The sequence below is a fragment of the Cebus imitator genome, unplaced genomic scaffold, assembly GCF_001604975.1.
Source record: "Cebus imitator isolate Cc_AM_T3 unplaced genomic scaffold, Cebus_imitator-1.0 Scaffold63, whole genome shotgun sequence".
Lineage (NCBI taxonomy): Eukaryota > Metazoa > Chordata > Mammalia > Primates > Cebidae > Cebus > Cebus imitator.
In genome coordinates this window covers 5,114,444-5,126,786 of record NW_016107378.1, presented here as the reverse complement: position 1 = coordinate 5,126,786, position 12,343 = coordinate 5,114,444, and the positions used below count along the sequence as shown (strand labels likewise).

General features: G+C 47.9%; 1 protein-coding gene across 2 annotated transcripts in view; it reads right to left on the bottom strand.

Moving 5' to 3' along the window:
- Positions 1-3,704, bottom strand: part of SNX20 (sorting nexin 20) — a 15,311-nt gene extending 11,607 nt beyond the window's left edge. For both annotated transcript variants that reach the window (XM_037739123.1, XM_017530139.2), the window contains exon 1: positions 3,531-3,704. The gene's annotated coding sequence lies outside the window, so the exon portion shown is untranslated. The remainder of the gene's footprint in view (positions 1-3,530) is intronic.
- Positions 3,705-12,343: the final 8,639 nt, after the last annotated feature.

The window sequence follows — 12,343 nt, the reverse complement described above, 5'->3', positions numbered from 1 at the left end:
AAAAAAAAAAAAAAAAAAGAAAAGAAATCTCAGTATTCAGCACAGAGCAGGTAGGTATACTGGTATGAATCTTCTATAGATCAATCAATCAATTATCCATCTATCGGCAAAATTAGCTGATAGCTTGTTATACCGATGACTTCATACTCAACCTAGGTTCTTCACAGCTCCTAATCTAGTTTAATGCTCACAAAAATCTATCATTACCACCAAATAACAGATGAGGAAACTGAGGTCTAGCCCAAAGTCACGCAGCTGGTGAGTGTGGGCAACAAGCAAAGGTGAGTTTGTCCCCAGTGCTCAGTGACATTTGGGTGTGTGCCTGACACCCAGCACACACGCTGGCACCAGCCTGACCGCTGGCTGCAGTCAGGACTGTTTTCTTCTCCCTTTTATAAGGGAACTGAGACTCAGAGTTGCCAAAAATGAATAGCTGGTGAATGGTGGTCAGGATGCAGACCCAGGCTGGGTTGACTTCAGAATTCTCTCCACTTTCCTCAGGGAGGGAGAATAGGCAGCTGGCAACTGGCTTACATAATAACTCTGTCTGTGACCCGGATAAGTGGATGAGATGACCTGGTGGCTGACAAGTTACTCAACTTCTCTGTGTTTCTGTTTCCTATAAATTGGGGATAGTAACAGAACCCACGTTCACAAGGCTTAGGAGAGGATTCCAACAGGCAGACTCTGAAGCCTCAGCTCAGGGCCCTGTCCATCCCAGGCATTGTGTAGTAGCCATGCTCTTAGTGTCCAGCAAATGCTAGATGCTTCCAGAAATATTTGTGCAATAAATGACTAAGTTAAGGTGGACTGGAATAGAATTACAAATGTTTGAGACAACTTCAAAAAAGGGACGATTAAAACATTAGCTCAGCTGGAGTGAGTAGCTGGTATACCAGTTTGGCACAGAAATTCAAGACCAGAAAGGTACAAGTGACCTCACTTTTCTCTTACCAGGACCTGAGGAAGCTGCCAGTGGAACACAGAGGTAGAGCTGGGACTTGAACTCTGGTCTGTGGGATTCTGGGCCCTTGGTCTGACCCCTGGGCTGAGTACAGCCTAGAGAAAGGTAGAGTCAATGCCTCTTTGGCACCCTGGCACCCCCTGAGCACAGAGGGGGGTGGGGGGGTGGTCATGCATGTCCCTGAGCACAGCTAGCGCCTGTCCCTTGCTCCATGGGTGAGAGACCCTGGCCTGGGAAAGGGGAGGTCAGCTGGGGCCTGGAGCCTGCACTTCACAGGGAAGTGCTTGCTGTGTCAGGTGAAAGGAACCCTGTGGTTCTGCATAGCCGTCCAGTGGGTGGCCCTCAGGGACCCTTGATCCAACCTCACCTTTTACAGATGGGCAAACTGAGGCAGGCCCAGGGGCCTGGCTGGCCCAGGGCTGCACATTCTTGAGCATGCTGTCACGAACACCCTGTCAGGGAGTCAGGAGACATCGCCTTCCATCCTGAACAACCGCGTGGCCTTAGGCAAGTTCTTTAATAGCTCTAGGCCTCAGTTTCCCCACCTGAAAAGCGTGGCTACAAGTCCCGTCCTGTTGATAAGATGATGGATGACTGGAGGGGAGGTTTCCTATATTCTGATAGATGCCTAAGTGAGCTAGCCGGTGGTCTACGTGATTCTTGGTAGCTGAGATTCTTGGGGGCCCAGGGTTTTCCTTGGGCACTCCTATGCTCAGCATTGCTGTAAAATGGGTGATGGAGAGTGGCCTTGTTCACAGGGGCCCCAGCCTTTGCAGATCTGCTTTCACGACCAGGCAGCTGGCTCCAGGTCAGAAGCAGGGCACTGTTGGACCAGACACCCTGTAAGACCCAAGAAACGATGCCTCGGCATGCATTAGGTATTTGTCCTAATGTTCTCCCTCCCGTTGCCCCCCCGCCCCCTGACAGGCCCCGGTGTATGATGTTCCCCTCCCTGTGTTCTCATTGTTCAACTTGTACTTATGAGTGAGAACATGCGGTGTTTGGTTTTCTGTTCCTGCATTATTTAAATACATCAGTATAAATACAACAGCTCCAGTAAAGACTGAGAAAGCTGATCATTAAACCAGGCCTTAGAATAAAAATCAGGCCAGGTACAGTGGCTTACATCTGTAATCCCAGCACTTTGGGAGGCCGAGGTGAGTGGATCACCTGAAGTCAGGAGTTCAAGACCAGCCCGACCAATATGGTGAAACCCCTTCTCTACTAAAATTACAAATTTAGGGCCTGCCGGCATGCGCCTGTAGTCTCATCTACTCGGGAAGCTGAGGCGGAAAAATTGCTTGAACCCGGGAAGCAGAGGTTGCAGCGAGCTGAGATCGCGCCACTGTACTCCAGCCTGGGCAACAGAGCAAGACTCTGTCTCAAAAAGAAAAAAAAAAAAAAGAGAATAAAAATCAAATTCAGCAGCCACATTCAGCTCCCTTATGTTGTCATGTTGCCTCTTACAGGTTTCATTGGGAGTCACCCATTTAAAGAGGAGGCAGAAGGAAAGAGTTGTGCATTGGTGTATCCATTGGGTTTTGGGTAGCTTCTCATCCCTCTCCCGGCCTCAGTTTCCTCATCTGTGAAATGGGAAAGCAATCCTGTCGCTCTAAATGCTCCCTGGCGACAGCTACATAGACGGTTCCATGGACCTTTTCCTCCCCTCTCCTCACCCTCTGTAACAAAGCTTTCTCGACTTTGTAACAAAATACTGCAAGTGCTCATGCTGTTGGCCTGGGGGCCTGTAGTTGGCCCAGGGGACAGAGCAGCTTCCCAGCCCCCACTACCCTCCAGCCCTGTGTACATAGACAGTCATTCTCCTCTTCCTATCCCCAGGTGCCCTGACCACCCGCTCTCCAAGAGCTGCCTGCCAAGTCAAGTCCTTCTTTTGCTGGGCACACAGAGGTCATGCTATCTTTCTGAGGGCCTGCAGAGGACTTTTCATAGGGAATGAGCCTCTAGAGGGGTGAAATAAAGCACCTGGCTCACTCCAGGAGACAGGAGATCCCGGGACGCTGGATGTGTGGCTGCCTCTGTTGGGGAAAGGATGGGTACCCTCTGACACCTAGATGCTCAGCTGAGAAGCCTTGCCAAAGTCAGGGGCTCCCAGCTAAAGTGTGTGTAAAAATCCCCTGGTGGGTGGGGGTGGAGGTGGGGGTGGGATACCAGGGGCTTATTCAAAAGCAGGTTTCCTGGCTCCTAACATAGGAAAATGCCTTTGAGCAGACCTGGGTTCTATATTTTCCATGAGTCCCCTAAGGCTATGCTGACACAGGGGTTCCCTGACACTGTTTTTTGAGAAACACAGGTGCGGTGACTTATTCTCCAGGCCCAAGATGGGTTGTATAAATGCCTAGCATTTCAAAAGGAATGGAGGTGATGGAGGGTCCAGGAGCTTCCCTGTCCTCTGCCTCAGTGTGCTAAGGAGAGCTCCAGACACAGCGGCTGTCACCAAGCCTTCCCTGTCCCACCCTGCCCCCAACAGGTGCCAGGCAGGGTCCCAGGAGGGAGTACTCAGCCCACAGTGGACAGAGGACAGCTGAGCTTGGGATCAAATACTGACCTCCAGTCTCTGGGGCTGTGTGTGTCCAGGGGTCCAGGAGGAGTATCACATGGCTCCTTCAAGCTCTTGGTTCCAAGCTCCGGTGACCAGCCGAGGGGCTGCCACTTTGCTAAGTTCCCCGTTTGAAAACAGGAAACAGGCTGTGAGCAGGCTGTGACCTGCTCCTGATCGCCCCATCCCATTGGCTGGTGAAACATGGTATATTGAACTCAATTGGCAGCCTGTCAGCTGTACCTACTTCTCCTTCCGGGCAGCGCAGGGAAGGACAAGGTGTTGCGGGGCCAGCCTTGTGGGGTCTAGGTGAGCCTCACTCTCCCTGCAGCCTTGCAGCAGTCTGGCTGTCCTTCGAGCCCCCGTCGATCTCTGACATTCAGGCATTAGCTCCCAGAACCCTTTAACATTAATTATTCCACTCTATGAGCTAGGCAGGATGGGGGCGGGCGTGCCCCATGAACAGATGGGAAAACCGAGGCTTGGATCACAGAGCTGGTGGGACACAGAGCCAGTGACGGACATAGAAAAGCACTGGGGTGGAGTTACAGTTCCATCTGGTGCCTCTTCTCTGAGCAAAGCTGTATCCATCACCACCAACAAAAAGTATCAGGGAAGCGAAACTCCTCAGCACTGATGTGATTCACGGCCACCCATCTTTGTGGCTTTGAGGGCAAGAGACTGAAGTCAGACAGAAAATAGAACCTTACTGGCTGGCCTAGAAGTTTACTGAGTTTCTTCAGAGCCATGACTCCCTTCTTCCCCATTAGAGGTAGTCAGGGTCCTGATTCAGATGGGGATTACTTCTTTGTTTTTCCTTAGAAATTTACCACCTATGAGATCCCTGAACAATTGAGTTTCATTTTCCTTGTTTGTGAATCTTATATAAATTGAGCCATGTATACTGTGTGTATTCTCCAGTGCCTTGCTTCTTTCATGCAACATTTACGTGTGTAAGATTCACTGATGCATTTCTGTGTAGCTAGTTTTTTCATTTCCATTGTTGTGTTGCTACATTATTATTATTACTATTTATTTTCCTTAAATTCTGGGACACATGTGCAGCCTTGTTATATAGGTATATATGTGCCATAGTGTTTGCTGCACCTGTTAGCCCATCATCTAGGTTTTAAGCCCTGCATGCATTAGGTATTTGTCCTAATGCTGACCCTCCTCTTGCCCCCCGCCCCCGACAGGCCCTGGTGTATGATGTTCCCTTCCCTGTGTCCATGTGTTCTCATTGTTCAACTTGTACTTATGAGTGAGAACATGCGGTGTTTGGTTTTCTGTTGCTGCATTATTTAAATACATCACTATTTATCTTTTTTTTTGTTTGTTTGTCTTTTGATGCACACTTGGCTTGTTCCTAGGACGGCCATCATGATCAGTGCCACTGATGATATTCTTACAGATTTGTCCAATTCCATGTACTTATCCGAGGTGAAATTGCTGGGTCTTAGAGTATGGCTAGCTTCAGCTGTGCCAGATTATGCCAAATGCTTTCCGGAGTGGCTGTGCCATTTCATATTCCTACCGGGAGCATATGAGAGTTCCAGGTACTCCATCTTCTCACCTTCACTTGATATGGTCATTATTATTATGATTTTAGAGACGGGGTCTTGCTCTGTCACCCAGGCTGGAGTGCAGTGGTGCCATGGTAGCTCACTACAACCTGGAACTCCTGGGCTCAAATGATCCTCCCACCTCAGCCTCCTGAGTAGCTAAGACTACAGGTATGTCGCCATGGTTGGCTAATAAAAATTTTCTTTTTGTAGAGATTGACCATGATGGCCACTATATTGCCCAGGCTGGTCTTGAACCCCTGGCCTCAAACGATTCTCCTGTCTTGGGCTCCCAAAGTGCTGAGATTACCAGTGTGAGCCACCATGCCTGGCCTGGTCAGTGTTTTTTAGTGCGTCACTGCATTAATGTGCAGTGGTCTCTCATCATGGTTTTAAGTTGCATTTCCCTAAGGACTAACGATGTTTAGCATCTTTTCAGGGGCTTATTCGCCATCCTTATGCCTTCTCCAGTGAAGTGTCCTTTCAAAGCCATTGCTCATTATGGATTGGATTATTTTAATGGTTTGTAGGTGTTCTTTACATATTCCTTTGGGTTTTTGTGCTTCTCAATGTCCTTTTCCACCCTACAGTTTGCATTTTGTACTCTCTTAATGGAGTTTTGTGATGAATAAAAGTCGCCAACTTTAAAGAACCCTATCAGTCCTTTGATACGGTTGAACTTCGACTCTCCTAATTGCAACATGAAATTTAATAAAGTCCTCCTGGTACCAAAGCATTCTGCCCTGAGCCAGTGTCATCCTCGGCGGGCATGGAGGTTTCTCCTGTATTCACTGCTGCAACCTCATAGGCTTGTGAGGCTTAAGAGGAGTTCAGTTGAGCCAAGCACTTAGAACAATGCTGTGCTGTGCTGTGCAAGTGCTGGCAGTTATTTTTCTAAGAACTTTATTGCTTGTCTTTTTCATTGGGAGCTCTATAAGGTTCCTGTTTACCTATTGACCTTGCTTACTGACATGGCCCTGCAAGCCCACCTCTCTGCAGTGCCGTCACTGTCATTAAGGATCTCCACATCTGCAAAGGTCTGTCTCTGGGCAGAGCTCATGAGGAGCGCCATGAATGGTGTGCCTCTGGCCTGCTAGCTGGCGTGCTCCGTGAGAGCAGGGGCCGTAGTTCAGTCATCTCCATCTCCTCCTGTCCAGCAGAGGACCTGGTGGTGTGACTCCCTGCGTAGAGTGAGGCTGGAATGCCCTGTGCCCTCTCCTCCCTGGGTTGTGTCCCGTAACATTTCAGTTTTCTCGCCTATTCTCTGCCCAGGCCTGGAATCTGCAAGGCACCAGGGTGGACTCCAAGCCCTTCTCGGCAGCCCTGTGGGCCTCTCACTCTGCAGAAGATAACCACAGGGGGAACATGTGTGGTTGCTGCCGCTTCCTCTTTTGGGGAAAGGAGAAGTTTCTTGGAAACCCCCTGACAGAGAGGGCTCTGGCCTGCATAGGTAGGATCCAGCTGAACCAGAAGATGCCACACATGGTCACCTGTTGGATGTTGCTTTTTCTCTGCAGCCAGAATTCTCTGTGGTGGAGGCAGAGGGCATTCTCACACTGCAGAATGGCCGGCTTAAACAACAAACATCTCTTTCTCATGGTTTTGGAAACTGGGAAGGCCAAGATCAAGGTGTTAGCAGATTCAGTGTCAGTGGAGGGCTTGATTCCTGGTTTGCAGATGGCCATCTTCTTGTTGTGTCCTCACATGGTGCTCAGGGGTCTCTACCCTCATGGCCTCATGACCTCCTAAAGATCCCACCTCGTGATCACATTGTGTGTTAGGATTTCAATATATGAACTATACGAACTTGGAGGGCACACATTCAGTTCATCACAGGCAGGCAAGGTCCCATTGTCATGTGGGGGACACAGGAATGGGTATCCTCCATTGCAGTGCTGAAGCCAGATGGCAAGGAGAGTCACCAAGAGGCACCAGGAGTGAGAAAGGGGAAATGCTGGTAGTATCTCAGAGTCTGGTGCCTCTCCTGGAATTTGAAATCTGAGCAGGTCTCCCTCTCGCTTGGACCCACCCTTTAGTGGCCTCCCACCGCATTCAGAGTGAATCCGAGCTCTCTACTGAGGCTTCCATGACCTGCCGCTTGTCTCCCTTTTTGTCACTCGGTCCGCTCCCAGTGTCACTTGCCACACGCCAGCCGACCCAGACTGCGTTCTGTTGCTCAGATGAGCCCTTGTCTTTGCAGTTCCTTCAGCTGAAAATACCTTCCGCTTGGCTTTTCCATCTCTGGCTTTCTCATCGTTAGGCAGCAGCTCCATGGTCACTCCTCCTGCGGTCTTCTCCTGACCCCTCTCTCGGGATCTGTCCTTGTTTTGCTTATTTGTATACTTGTACATTTCCTGCCTCAAATGCCACGATGGCAGGGACTTTGTCTGTGTCATCATCTGTGCCCCCAGCACCTAGCACAGTGCCTGCTGCAGAGCGGGTGCTCAGTAAGTAATTGTGTGAATGAATGAATGACGGGACCATTCATCTCTGTTGAATGCAGAGAAGTGGACACCTGGGCTGTGGCTGCAGCTCAGCCCTGACTCACTGTGGGATTCTGGGCAGGCCACCACCCCTGTCTGATTTTCGGCTTTCCTAATTGCAACATGAAGTTAAATGACATCCTTTTAGCACCAAAGCATTCTACACTGAGCAAACCGTTGAGTACTAGAAGCTACCCCCACTACCGGTCTGGATGCCTGACATGCTTGGAACTGCAGCACTGATATACCTTCTTTGAGAAATTCAGCAAGAATGTATCAGTCCCAGGTGTGCCTCCCAGCGCTGGAATAGCAAACCATAACAGGCCAGGTGTTTTTCACAGGTGACACAAAATTTGGTCGTGTCAATCTTGTTTTTCTGCAGCTAGATGTGCCCATATAACCTTTTATTAAGTTTCAAAGGTTCTTAATATTGTAGGGTTTAAAAACTGGGGCTGCAGACAGAATGCACTATGGGGCACTGCTGTGGTTGTATTGAGACATAACAGGGTGGGGCTGGGCACAGGCCCACTTATTTCTACACTGCAGGCTCCGGGAGCTTCAATCACTATTACTGGACTTTCTGGTCTTCACAAACCTCAGGACTGTCAGAACTGCTGATTGTGTAAAGATTCATGGTTAAGATTTGGAGAAAATCCAACTTTTCTTATCAGGAGACCACACACAGCCTGTTCTTGCGACATCTGTTTGGGCAAAGGTGTTGAGGAGCAGTTTGGATGGGGTTAAGGGCCATCAGGGCCATTGAATATCATTTTAAGGTTTGTGCCTTGCACAGATGACCTAGAAAATGGCAGCAGTGGGCCGGGCATAGTGGCAGATCACAAGGTCAGGAAACTGAGACCATCCTGGCCAACATGGTAAAACCCCAGGTCTACCAAAAATATGAAAAATTAGCCGAGCATGGTGGCGCATGCCTGTAGTCCCACCTACTCAGGAGGCTGAGATAAAAGAATTGCTTGAACCTGGGAGGGAGAAGTTACAGTGAGCCAACCTGGGCGACAGGCAGCAGTGATGCTAAAATCCAGCCCTGGCTCTGCTGTTCCAAGCTGGACCTGTGTCCGTGTAGATAAAGCTGGCACTTGTGTCCACATATTGGAAAAGAAGAATCATATGGTCTGCTGAGTTAATTAATAATGAAGGAGTGAGAAACTGATTTTCAAAGACAATGCACTCAGCCAATGGAACATTTTATTTTGCTGAAGTGGGGTTTGTAAGCTTGGGGCTAGAATGGCAAGATTTGAGAATAGAGGTGTGATCCTAGAAGCAATATGGCAGAGGGAAGGAGAGAGAGGAGGCACAGCAAGGGGTCTCAGGAGGAGGCTTGGGCAGGGGAACTGGGTTGTGTTTTTCGGGTGTCTGATCTTCCCGTCCAATGTACTGATGAGCCTGGGCCTGAGGTGGGGAAGTGACAAAATTCTAGGTCTAGTCTTAAGGTAGGAATGGGGCAATCAGAGGCTGCCCAAGAAATGCAGGCACATTGAGTTCCCAGGTTGGTGGCTGCTCCATGGAGAGCTGTGTGCTCTGATGTGTCCTTCTCTCAAGCATTGTCCCTCTGTCAATAAGTCACCCACAGACTGGGCGCAGTGGCTCACACCTGTAATCCCAGCACTGTAGAAGGCTGAGGCAGGCAGATCACCTGAGGTCAGGGGTTTGAGACCAGCCTGGCCAACATGGTGAAACCCCATCTCTACTAAAAATAGAAAAAATAGCTGGGCGTGATGGCGCATGACTATAGTCCCAGCTACTTGGGAGGCTGAGACAGGAGAATTGCTTGAGCCCAGCAGGCAGAGATTGCAATGAGCCAAGATCTCGCTGCTGCACTCCAGCCTGGGTGACAGAGTGAGACTCTGTCTCAAAAAAAAAGTCACTCTGCAAACAGACTTGGGCCGAGCACTGGGCCAGAGGCTGAGGTCCAGCAACCAGAGGCTGAGGTCCAGCAACAGAAAATGGTTCCCTGAACCCTCAGAGACTCGTGGTCTGGTGAAACACAGGACAGACACATGGAACTGGGGCTGACAATGGAGGACCACCTTGGCTGATGGCCAACAGGAGGACACGCAGGCTGCTCTTTGCAGCTGAGAGGACTGGGAGACCCGTGGGGACTGCGGGGTCCGGAGAGCTTCCTTGTGGAAGGTTGGCATGGAAGGTCCCAAGAAAAGCGGATAGAGAAGGACATGGACTTCACTCACAGTCCCACCATTCCTTAGGTGGATCACCTTAGGAAATGTATAAACCTCTTGAAACCTCTGTTTCTTCATCTCAAAGATGGGGACGAGGAATAGAATCTACTCCATAGAGGTGTTGTGAGAATACAGGGCATGGCATATGGCAAGTGTTCAATGACATATTCACACTGTAGAGTGTTTACTGTTTACCAAGTCCTAGTGTATGTATCCTCATGACAAGATCTAAGCGGATTGTCATCCCCACTTAACTATGAGGGAGACCGTGATCAAGAGAAGTGAAATGACTGGCCAAGAGGATTCAGCTGCTAAGGGGCAGGGCTGGGATTCAAATCCAGTTTCACTGGGGCCAGAGTCCTTGCTGTTGCCACCTGTTGCCTCTGCCTGGGGCGCAGAGTGAGCAGAAGCTGAGGGTGGGAGTACTGAGGGCTAGTGGACGCTGGTGGAGCTGGGGATGCAGAGACTAGGGAAGGCAAAGGCCTTCCTGTCTTCATCCATTTGGGCCAGCTTGTGGAAGGGTTTGGATTATGGTGAGTGGCTGGGCTGCCTGGAGCAGAAGACCACCAGCGTGGAGACTGTAGCCCAGCATGAGGCAGGGTAACCACCACTGTCAGCAACAGCTGGTCCTGGGCTGAGCTCCCATCATCCCTCGCTCCTGGGGGCAGTGCTCCAGCACAGGCAGCTTCCCCACCTGGGAGAATTCTAAACGACAAAACCCAAGGGTTTCTCTCTTCCGAGGCCCCGGGGATCCTGGAGGCTTTTTCCCTCTGCCCCTTCTGAGCACTTACTGGCTGGTGCCCAGGTCAGAGCACTCAAGGACAGAAATGTCCCCAGGGCACCCCAATTACCGTCTTGGCAGAGGGCCTTACATGCAGGAGTTTTTAATTGATGTCCCTTAACTCATTAGAAAGTTTTAAAAAATCACTGGACAAGTAAATTATGCTTATTAGGAAATACAGGTTAGCACAGAAGAGTTTTAAAAGTCCACTTATAACCTTATCCTAACTTGTCTTTTAGATGTTTCAATGCATACATATTCATACGTAGCTACTACAGAGTTTCTGTATAAAGTGTGAGGTAGGAGTCCAAATTCATTTCTTTTGCATGTGGGTATCTAGTTTTCCCAGCACCATTTGTTTAAAAGATCATTTTCCCCCCTTGAATAATCTTGGCATCCTTGTTAAAAAAAATCTACTTTTTAAATTTAGCCTTATATTCTTTCTACACAAAGCACTTGGCAGCCCATCTGTTTTGCATTGAGTATAATTCACATACCATAAAATTCACCCTTTTAAGGTGTACAATTCACTGTTTTTCAGTCCATTCACAAGGTTGTGTAACCATCACCATGATCTAATTCCAGAATATTTTCATCATGCCAATAAAACAAACAAACCAAAAACAAATCTTACACCCACTAGTGGTCACTCCTCATTCCTCCTTCCTCAGCTCCTCGCAGCCACAAATCTACTTTCTTTCCTTATGAGTTTGCCTATTGTGGACATTGCATATAAATGAACTTGCATAATAAATGTCATTTTGCGGCTGGCTTCTTTCACTTAGCATAATGTTTTCAAGGTTCATCTATGTTGCAGCATTTATCAGTACTTTGTTTATTTCACAGCTGAATAATATTCCGTTGTACAGATACATCACATTTTCTGTATTTATTCATCAGCTGTGGGGCGCTTAGGTTGCTTCCACTCTTTCCACTTATGAATAATGCTGCTACGAATATTTGTGTACAAGTTGTTGTGTGCATATATGCTTCAATTCTGTTGACTATACCTAAGAGTAGAATTGCTGGATCATATGGTAACTCTATGTTTAACTTTATGAAGAACCAACAAACTATCCTCCACAGTGGCTTCACCATTTTACACTCTGATCATCAATGTAAGAGACTTCCAATTTCTCCACATTCTTTCCAATGTTTATTTTCTGTCCTTTGGACTCTCGGCACCTTTGTGAGTGTAAAGTGGTATCTCATGGTGGATTTGATTCACATTTCCCTAACAATTAATGAAGTTGAGTATCTTTTCATGTGCTTGCTGGCTACTTATATATGTTCTCTGAACGTTTTCAAATCCTTTGCTCATTTAAACAGTTGTGTTAGTCTTTTTATTATTGAGTTTCAGGAGTCCTTTATATATTCTGGATATGAGTTGAAACTATTTTTTCCCATTCTGTTGGTTGCCTTTTCACTTTCTTGATAGTGTCTTTCAAAGCACAAAAGCTTGGAATTTCAATGAAGTCCAATTTATCTGTTTTTTTCTTTGGTCGTTTGTGTTTTAGGTGTCAAATCTGAGGAGTCATTGCTTCATCCAAGGTCACAAAGATTTTCACCTTTGTTTTCTTCCAAGAATTTTATATTTTAAATCTTGCATTTGGGACTTTGATCTATTTTGGATTAATTTTTGTAAAAGGCATGAGGTAGGAGTCCAAATTCAGTTCTGTTGCATGTGGATATCTAGCTTTCCCTGTACCATTTGTTAAAAAGGCCATTTTTTCCCTTTGAATTATCTTGGCATCCTTGTTTTAAAAAATCTACTTTTAAAATTTAGCCTTATATTCTA